This window comes from Elephantulus edwardii, unplaced genomic scaffold (genome assembly GCF_000299155.1).
Source record: "Elephantulus edwardii isolate Elephantulus edwardi_28Jun2011 unplaced genomic scaffold, EleEdw1.0 scaffold00310, whole genome shotgun sequence".
NCBI classification, from domain to species: Eukaryota; Metazoa; Chordata; class Mammalia; order Macroscelidea; family Macroscelididae; genus Elephantulus; species Elephantulus edwardii.
In genome coordinates this window covers 2452879-2463084 of record NW_006400060.1, presented here as the reverse complement: position 1 = coordinate 2463084, position 10206 = coordinate 2452879, and positions in this window count along the sequence as shown.

Below are 10206 nucleotides of genomic sequence, written 5' to 3'. Positions count from 1 at the left end.
TTTCATGAAATTCTTCTGTGTCAGCCAATTCCTTCTAATACAGTGACTCTATGTGTTCCTTGCATCTTCTCTTGATACTTTCTGGATCATTTACTATACTGCCCAATGTATCCTTAAGTATTGCCACCCGTGGTTTGAATTTGTTTTTCAGCTCCTTCAGCTTAACAAACGCTGAGCGAGTTCGTCCCTTTTGATTTTCTTACTCCAGCTCTCTTCACATTTCATTATAGTATCTTGCTTTATCGTCCCGGGCTGTCTTTTGAAATTTTCTGTTTAGCTCTTTGATTTCTTGGTTTCTTCCTTTAGCTTTGGCTTCTCGGTGCTCTATTGCAATATTCAGAGTCTCATCTGACATCCATCTTGGTCCTTTCTTCTTTTTCATCCTTTGTAACGATCTTTTGCATTCTTCATGTACGATTTTCTTGATATCCTCCCAGAGCTCATTTGGTCTATGCTCATTGGTACTCAAGGCCTCAAACGTGTTCCTGAGATGGTTTTGAAATTCAACTGGGATAGAGTGAAGGTCAAATTTTGGTACCCATGGACTTGATTTAATTTTCCTCAACTTCAGTTTGAACTTGCATATGAGTAGTTGGTGGTCTGCGCCACAATCAGCACCTGGCCTGCTTTTCACTGCTGATACTGAGCCTCTCCACCGAGTCTTTCCACAAATGTAATAGATTTTATTCCTATGCATACCATCAGGTGAGATCCATGTGTATAGCCTGCATTTATGTTTCTTATAAAAGGTATTTGCAATGAATAAATCATTGAATGTGCAGAACTCTATCATTCTATCTCCAACCTCATTTCTTTCACTGAGCCCATATTTTCCAGCTACTGAACCTTCTTTTCTGTTCCCAACTTTTGCGTTCCAGTCGCCCATTATTATCAACGCATCTTGATTGCATGTTTGATCAACTTCTGACTGCAAAAGTTGGTAGAAATCTTCTATTTCCTCCTCTTTGGCTCTAGTTGTTGGTGCATATAGTTGAATGATAGTGGTATTCACTGGACTTCCTTGTATGCGTATGGATATTATCCTATCGCTCACCACATTGTATTTCAGGATGGATCTAGAACTGACTTATTTAATTATGAAACCAACCTCATTTTTTCTCACCTTTCCATCCCCAGCATAGTAAATCATATAATCGTCTGATTCAAAATGTCCCATGCCAAGCCATCTCATTTCGCCTCTCCCTAGTATGTCAATATTTATATGTTCCATTTTAACACAGGTAACCTCAGGCTGCATTGTCCAGGGCAGACCGCAAAGCATTGGCAGAAAAAGATTTTTGGGAGACGGGGGAGGAGCGAGGCGGAGTTTTTGCTGATCGCCAGATTTTAACACAGGTAACCTCAGGCTGATTATTTTTATTGGGATTGCATTAAACATGTAAATTGCCTTTGGTAGTATTGCCATTTTCACATTGAGTCTTCCTATCCATGAGCAAGGGATATTCTTCCACTTTTCAAGACCTCTTTTAAAAATACACTTTTCATTGTGATCTGAGTGAAAATTTATAAATTGGTTTTCTAGTCAACAATTTATATACTTTATGTTTTCTGGCATTATTGATTACAACCTTCACATTAAGCCAACTGTCTGTCTTACCACTATCTCCCTATGTGTCCCATTTTCATTCATCCCTCTTGTCTATCTTTTCTTGCCTTCTGAGTTTGACCACGGGGGTACGGCTACCATTTTCATTTGGTTGATTGTCCTGTGGACTGATTTTCTCTCTGGTGTTATTGCTCAACTCTCTATTATTTGGTTGGAAGTGGAGTCATGGAGGTTATTTTCATTTCATGCTTGAAGAGTGACTAAAGGTCACAATCTCGGGGGCTCTGTCAGTGTCTATCAGATCAGTAGCTTATTTTTCTTATTATTTTCACTTTTTTTTCTCACAACTTTTTTTGAGCGCCTTTTATTGTGTCACCTTTCAGAGTAGTCAGTAGTGTTAGCGGGGCACCCTTTAGTTCTTGTTTTAAGATTGTGAAAATAGAAGTTTATTAAATCCATTTGTCTTTTGAACTAATAATGTTTTCTTTTCTCTACTCCTCCTTGCTCTAGATGAAGATAAGTAGTTGCACATTAAATGGATATTTGCAAATTTTTACAAAGTGAATTGCTACTCATCAAGTAGGATGAAGAACACTGGTTTTGTCGACTGTATTATTCCAGTCAACCACAATGACAATGTCTCCTGGGAATATGTGACCATTATTTGTATGAGCTTACAGAATAAACTGATTTCCATCCAAGTGATAATTATTATTTTTATGACATTATCTATTTCTCTCTCTCTCTCTCTCTCTCTCTCTCTCTCTCTCTCTCTCTCTCTCACACACACACACACACACACACACACACACATTGCTATTGAGTTGGTTCTGACTTACAAATGACCCAACATGGGTTTCCAAGACTATAACTTGAATGACAGGAAACTGCCCATATTTGACCCTTGGAAATGCTGGTGGGTTCAACATAATTCCCTACAGCCTCTGTCACCAGAACTTCCTATTATATTAATCACCACACCCACAATGTATTCTTCCCACTTTGTCCCTGTGATTTTCATTTCCATTATTCATTCCTGCTGTCTGAACTTAATCCCTAAGCAAATGTTGCCCTTTGGATCTTGTGTGGTGGATTGTTCTATGGAATGAGTACTTTGCTGGCATAATTGTTCACTTCATGTTGTTGTTGTTAAATGTCATGAAGTCTACTAGGAACCATAGCTACCCTATAAATAACAGATCTGAATCTTCACAATTTCTTTCATACTGAATCCCATTGTAATAATTACTGTTTCAATCCATCTTGTTTATGATCTTCCTCTCTTAAGTATGATATCTTTTTCCAAGGACATATTCCCTCACAACAACATATCCAAAGTATCTGAGATAAAGTTTCTCCATCCTTGCTTCTAACTAGTACCTTGGTTACACTTCCTCCAAGACAGATTTGTTTGCTCTTATGGCTGCTCATAGAATAGTAAAAATTCTTTTTGCTAACATCACAATTCAAACACATCAACTTTTCTTTGGTCATCTTACTAATCATGCAAGTTTCAGATGCACAGGAAGCAAATGAAAATACCATGGTTTGCGTAAGACACACCTCAGTCTTTAAATTTACATCTTTTCTCTTAAACAGTTTAAAGAGATCCTTGATAGCAGATTGCCTCAGTTCAGCATGTTTATTGGTTTCTTGACTGCTGCTATTCATGAATGAATCTAAGAAAAATATAATTGTTGACAGTTTCAATCTTTTCTCCATCTATACTATCATATCCACAAGAACCAAAGTTTGATTTTTAGTCTATCCCTCCTGAATGTAAAGACTATCTCAAGAACAGGTTTGAGGCCTTGAATACTAATGAGAGAAGGCCAGATGAGCTGTAAGAAGCTATCAAGAATATCATCCATGAACAATGCAAAAGGGCATTACAAAAACGGAGGAAGAGGAAAAGACCAAGGTGGATGTCAGGAGAGACTCTGAATATTTCACTAAAGTGCCAGGAAGCCAAACCAAAGCAATCAAGATGTCAAGGAGCTGAGCAGAAGACTTCAAAGGGCAGCTTGGAAAGACAAAACAAAATAGTATAATAAAATGTGCAAAAAGTTGGATTTGGAAAATCAGAAGAGATGAACTTACTGAGTATTTCTCTAGCTGAAGGAAATTAAGGACAAATACTTAAGCATGCTATAGACAGAATGTTGAATGACACAGAAAACATCAAAAGAAGAGTCACTATACAAAAAAAGAAATGGTTGATACAGAAAAATTCCATGACACAATATATGATCAAAAGGCAATGGTGATAAAAGAGGAAGTTCAAGTTGTTCTAAAGGAATTGGAAAAAAACAAGGCCCCAGGAATTGATAGCATACCAATTGACATATTTCAATAAAGAGATGCTGCCCTGGATATGCTCAACAGTTTGTATCAAGAAATCTGGAGGATAACTACCTGGCAAAAGACTGGAAGAGATAAATATTTGTTAACTTTCAAGAAAGACGTGATCTGATAGAGTGTGAAAATTGCCTAGCAATAACATTGATATCACATGCAACCAAGATCCTGCTGAAGATTATTAAAAAATGACTGGAACAATACATCAACAAAGAACTGCCACATGTGCAAGCTGGGTTTAGAAAAGGTAACAGCACTAGGGACATTATAGACATTGTTATATGGAACTTAGCTGAAAGCAAAGAGGACAATCTGTGTTTCACTGCCTTTTCAAATGCATTTGACTGTGTGGACCACAACAAATTGAGGCTAACCTTGAGAAGAATAGGAATCACAGAACACCAGATTGTGCTTATGTGAAACCTATGCTTGGACCAGGAGGCAGTCCTCAGAATAGAGCAAGGAAACACTGTATGGTTCAAAATCAGAAAAGGAGTTCATCAGGGCTGCAGCCTGGCTCAATATCTTTTCAAACTATATGTGAAATAGTTCATTCTGAAGGCTGGACTTTATGAGGAGGAATGTGGCATCAGGATTGGAGGAAGACTCATCAACAACCTGTGTTATGCAGATGACACAATCTTGCCTGCCAAAACTGAGGAGGACCAAAAGCATTTGTTGCAGAAGGTCAAGGACCGTAGTCTACAATATAGATTGAATGAAGCTCAACATGAAGACGACTAAGATTCTCACCACTGGGCTAGCTGAAAGCACTATGATAGATGGAGAAGAGATTGAAGTTGTTAACAATTTTAACTTGCTCCATTCCACAATCAACACTCTTGTCATCAGAAGTCAGGAAATCAAAAGACAAATTGCATTAGGGAAATATGCTGTCAGGAACCTCTCTAAAGTTTTAGAAGAAGAGCTGATGCCTTTGAGTTGTAGTGCTGGAGAAGAGTATTAAACATACTATAAACCACCAGGAGAACAAACAGGTCTGTCCTGGAGATGGTAAAACAAAGCTGCCCCTTGGAGGTAAGGATTTTAAGGCTCCGTCTCACATACTTTGTGCTTGTGGCCAGGTGGAACCAGTTTTTGGAGAAGGACATCATGCTTGGAGGGGTGGAGAAACAATGCAGGAGAGGGAAGACCCCACTTTAGATGGATTGATACAATAACTGGGATAATAAGGGTAGGTTTCAGAGCTATGGGTCAGTATGAATTTCAGGCAACTTGATGTCATGTAACAACAACAAACAACAATAGTTTTGTGTGATTTCTTAGCTCAAGGCTAGAGAACAGGGTCTGGAGCTAAAGTCTACCAAGAGATACTTTATACAATCCAAGGCCGAGTAATAACATACACAAGGAAAAGATCTGGACACACCTTTTAAAAAAACACAAGAAATTACTCTTATCTCACATGATAATTTCACTAAGAGCATACAAAAGTATTGCAGGTCATAATAGGCTGTACAGGGGAGAGGAATGAAAAAGTTTCCTGTTGATCAATATCTAACCTACAGAGGATTAATTCTCCCGTATACTTCATGGGTTTAGTTTAGCCTGGCTAGTTTGCAGGTACAGTGGTCTCTCTCTGCCAGATGACACTGTTTGAAGATTCCTCAATCTGTGATTACAGCTGCAAATAACATTGATTTGAACTCAAGAGATGCAGAAACAGAATGAATCACAGTTGTGATTCCTCTAAGGATAGTTGGCCAAACTCTAAGATCTCAGGTGTAACATAAATTGAGACAAGAAAGGGTGTGATACTAGTAATAATGTTATGAGAATTCTGAAACACCATGGAGAGAGGATATCCAGTGTTCTTTGTTGTTGTTGTTGTTGTTGTTGTTGTTATGTGCCATTGACTTGCCTGTGACTTAGCGACCCTATGTACGGCATCTCTGAAGCCTGCCCTGTTGTGGGCCAATCTCACTGATTCCAACACACCTATTCTCATTGCCGCAGTTACTGTATCAGTCTGTCTCATCTGGGGTCTTCCTCTCGTGTGCTATCACTCCACCCTTCTGAGCATGATATTCTTCTCCAAGGACCGATTTCTCCTGGCCACGTGCCTAAATTATGTGAGACGGCTCCTTGTTGTTGTTAGGTGCCATTGAGTTAAGTATGACTCATAGCAACCCTATGAACAAAAGATCTGAACCCTATTCTATCCTGTGCCATCATCTTGACACACAAGAGCCCATCAAAGCAGTCACTGTGTTAATCCACCTGGCTGAGGATCTTCCTCTCATTCACCAACCCTCCACCCTTCTCAGCATCATGTCCTTCTCCAAGGAATAACATCCTAGGAACATGCTCAAAATATGTGAGGCAAAGCCTCATCCTTCTTTCATCCAAAGAGCACCCCAGACATATCTGCTCTCTTGGCCATTCATGGGACGTTCAGTGCTCTTCTCCAACATCACAACTTAAAAGTGTCAATTCTTTCCCTGTCATCCTTAATTATTGTCCAGCTCTCAGATGCATAGCAAGAAATTGGAAAGACCATGGCCTGAATCAGACACAACTTAGTCCTCAAACTGAAATCATTACTCTTAATAATTTGGAGAAGTCTCTAATTGCAGATTTTCCCAGTGCCATGGATGTCCTTATTTCCTGACTGCTGGTACTAAGGAAGTTAATTGTGGATCCATGCAAGATGAAGCTATTGACATTTTCAATCTTCTCTGCATGCATCATGATACTGCCTATCTGTCCAATAGTAAGAATTTTTGTTTTTCTGACACTGAGATTCAATCTATACTGAAGGTTTCATTCCTTGATCTTTTGTAACAAGTTCTTCAAGTCCTTCTCATCCTCAGCAAGCAAAGTTGGGTCATCTGCATAACGCAGGTTATTGATGGGTCTCCCTCCAGTGCTGATGCCACATTCCTCATAGAGTCCAGCTTCTCAGATAATTTTCTCAGCATACAGATTAAATAGGTACTGAGAGAGAATACAACCCTGGAGCATTCCCTTCCCTATTCCAAACTATGCAGTGCTCTGCTCCATTGGGATATGAAAATATTACAATTTGTGTAATATGTGGTCTGAGCAGAAAGTTCTGAGTCAGTAATTGAAGTAATCATAATGCCTTCTGTCCCAGGGCACATTAAAATGAATAAGCTAATTAGTGTATCTGAGCATTTTTAAGATTTGCTAGCTAATCCATTTCTATAAGTTTACATTGTAATTTGTGCCTTGGTTTCAGTGTGTACTAGAAACAAACAAAAAAACATGCTGGAGACACGAAAAGCAAAATTCAAGGGTATCCTATGTGACAAAGTGGGTAAGATGCAGGTATCACCTTAAAAACAAACTTTGCATGACTCAGCTTTTTCACTACTAGTAATAATATACCCTAAGGAAATTAGAACTGATACACAAATGGAGATTTGTACACCAGTTTTCATAGCAGTATTATTCATCATCTCAAGAACATGGAAACAGACCAAATGTATGACTACAACTGAATGTATTGAGAAATTGTGGTACATTCATACAAAAATACAATACTATTCAGCATTTAGGAGAAAATATTTTGAAAAATACTACATAACTTGGGAGACACTGGAGAACATTATTCTCAGTGAACTAACTCAGTCTCATAAAGACAAGTACTGCAAAAGATAATTATTGTAAAAACAGAAGGATAACTAGTAAAAATTGTAAGGGGACCCAAGTGGGGAAAAGGTGGGAGCAAAGGGGTAAAGATGGGTAGAGATGAAACCACAGGGTTTCATAATTTGGTGGGTGGAGAGAAAGGGTAAAGGAAATGAGAAGGATCTGGTGGGGACCTGAAAAAGGAGGATAATAATGGGCAAGGTCCAATGATGATTAATTTTATAAAATATAATGACTGGAATTATTGTATGAAACACAATATGAATGAAGAATAGTGTGAAACACAATATATGCAAGATTTTTTTATATGCAAGTTTTGTAAGCAAATAAATATCAATTTCTTAAAAAAGAAAAAAAAACCACACTGAGTAAAAATAAAATCCAATACTGTCAAGCTGATTCGGATTCATAGTCTCCCTCCACTGGGTTTCTGAGACTGTAAATATTTTCATGGGAGCAGACTGGCCATCTTTTCTCTTTTAGAGATTTAAATTTTAAATTTAAAATTCTTCTGGTGAAAGGAAAATTTTTTAAACAATGTCCCCACACACAAGTATTGTAAAAACCTATACCTTTGATCTTGTGTGAATGTTTATGTTCCAGGAACTAGCTGACCAGAAACTGAACAAGCAATTACTGGCAAAATCCATATTTTAACTAACGTCAGCAGCAGGTAACTGACCTAAAATTGAACTTCTCCTTTTCCAAAGAGCCAATGAGCGAATTCCATGCCAAAGAACTCTTGTATAAATTCCCTTGCTTTTTTGGGCCCAGGGTCGACTTCCCTGTCTCCTGCGTGAGATACACGTCGTCCCGAAGCTTCGTCAATAAAGCCTCTTTATTAGGCAACTAATATGGGACAGACCATGACGACACCCCTATCCCTGACTTTAGGACACTTTTCTGAAGTAAGAACCAGGGCTAATAATCTCTCTGTTAACGTTATAAAAGGACCTTGGCAAACCTTCGGTAACTCTGAGTGGCCCGCTCTGAGAGTTGGTTGGCCACCAGAGGGAGCATTTGACCTAACAATCATTTTGTCAGTTAAAGGTCTTGTTTTCCAGGAAGGACCAAACGCGCATCCTGACCAACAGCCATACATCATCGTGTGGCAGGATTTAGTGCAGAATCCACCGCCGTGGGTAAAACCTTGGGTTCTAAAGAAACATACCACCCCTCCGCGTGCATTAGCCCTAAAAACCCGAACTTCTGAGTCCAGAGTTCCTCTGGCCCCAGAAGCTGCGCCATCGGCACCACCCAAAATTTTTCCTGAGATTGAAAATCCACCTGAGTGGCCTGAGATGCACCACAATCCTCCCCCATGTCACGGCCAGGTTGATCCCAGTCCCCCCATCCCTGCAAGTGCCCCCCAGGGACCAGCACGGGGGATTCACAGTTGGAGGGGTCTGGAGAGCCCAGATTCCACTGTGGCTCTCCCCTTACGAGCGTACAGAGGGCCCCCAGAGCCAGGACAACTCCAACCCCTCCAGTACTGGCCATTTTCCTCTGCTGACCTCTATAATTGGAAGACTAACCATCCTTCCTTTTCAGATAACCCCACAGGGCTTATTGGAGTAATTGAGTCCCTCATGTTCTCTCATCAACCCACCTGGGATGATTGCCAGCAACTTCTCCAGGTCCTCTTCACTACTGAGGAGCGAGAGAGAATTCAGACGGAAGCCAGGAAAAACATCTGAGATGGTGCAGGACAACCAGTCCAGACTCCTGCTGCCATGGATGTGGGATTTCCTCTGGTTCGCCCCCAACTGGGATTATAACACTGCTGAAGGTAGGGAGAAGCTATCCACTTACTGCCAGGCTCTCGTAGTGGGTCTCAGAGGGGCTGCACGATGCTCCACTAATTTGGCCAAGGTAACAGAAGTCCTTCAAGGACCTACCGAACCCCCCTCCATGTTCCTAGAAAGACTAATAAATGCCTATAGGAGATACACTCCCTTTGACCCTGTGTCAGAGGGACAGAAAGCAGCAGTAGTTATGGCCTTCATTGGGCAGTCTGCTCCAGACATCAGGAAAAAATTACAGTGCATAGAGGGGTTACAAGATTTTACATTGAGGGATGTAGCTAAAGAAGCTGAGAAATTGTACCACAAGAGGGAGACAGAGGAAGAGAAGGCATAGAGAGAAAAGATAGAAAGAGAGGAACGTGAGGACTGGTGAGACTGCCATCAAGAGAGGAATTTGACAAAAATCTTGGCCGCAGTAGTGAGTGAAAAATAAAGAGATAGAGCAGGGTCTAGACAGACAGGGCACCCGGGCACTAAGACATGGAAGCAATATGAAAAGAAACTGTAGTTGGACAAAGACCAGTGTGCATACTGCAAAGACAAGGGACAATGGGCTAAAGAGTGTCCCAAGAAAAATAATAAGCCATCAAAAATTCTCACCCTAGATGAGGACTAGGGAAGACGGGGCTTGGATCCCCTCCCCGAGCCTAGAGTAACTATATCTGTGGGGGGGACCCCCGTTGACTTCCTGGTAGACACGAGGGCACAACATTCAGTTCTGAAGCAGCCCCTGGGGAAGATTAGCACAAAGAAGTCAGTGGTGCTAGGGGCTACTGGACAAAAATTCTGCCCATGGACCACAGAACGGACTATAGATCTAGGAAAAAATCAAGTGACTCA